We start from the raw sequence: 472 nt of genomic DNA on the forward strand, positions 1-472 counted from the left end.
GAGAGGGGCTAGAAGTCAGGGGTGCGAGTGAGGCCCCTAAGTCTGAGCGTTATTCAGGACCGAGGGTCTGAAAACCTCCGGAGGGTGGCCTGGGTCCTCTGGGTGAGCAAGGAGCAGGGCAGGTGGGAGGAGGCCGGTCTGCCCAGAACCATTCTGGATTGTCTGAATCCCCCATTTGCAATGAGCATGTGCAAGTCTGGCTCATCCATAATTTAGTTTAATCCTTTGTAGGGTGCACCGTGGGTGGTGAGGAGCCTCCATCTGCCCCAGAGGGTCCAGCCTGGGTGGACCGGAGTAGTCTCTTCTCCCTGCTGGTCCGGACTCCTGTTTCAGGGCCTGATTAAGCCCCATCTTCCCGATCAAAAGCAGGCCGGGGAGTGGGGGCACCCAGGCTCCCCTCCTCCTCCACCAGACTCTGTCGGCCTCGCTTGTACCCCGCCCGACGTCCTGCAAGGTCTGAGACCTCTTTGGT

Source organism: Dama dama, chromosome 4 (genome assembly GCF_033118175.1).
Source record: "Dama dama isolate Ldn47 chromosome 4, ASM3311817v1, whole genome shotgun sequence".
Classification (NCBI taxonomy): domain Eukaryota; kingdom Metazoa; phylum Chordata; class Mammalia; order Artiodactyla; family Cervidae; genus Dama; species Dama dama.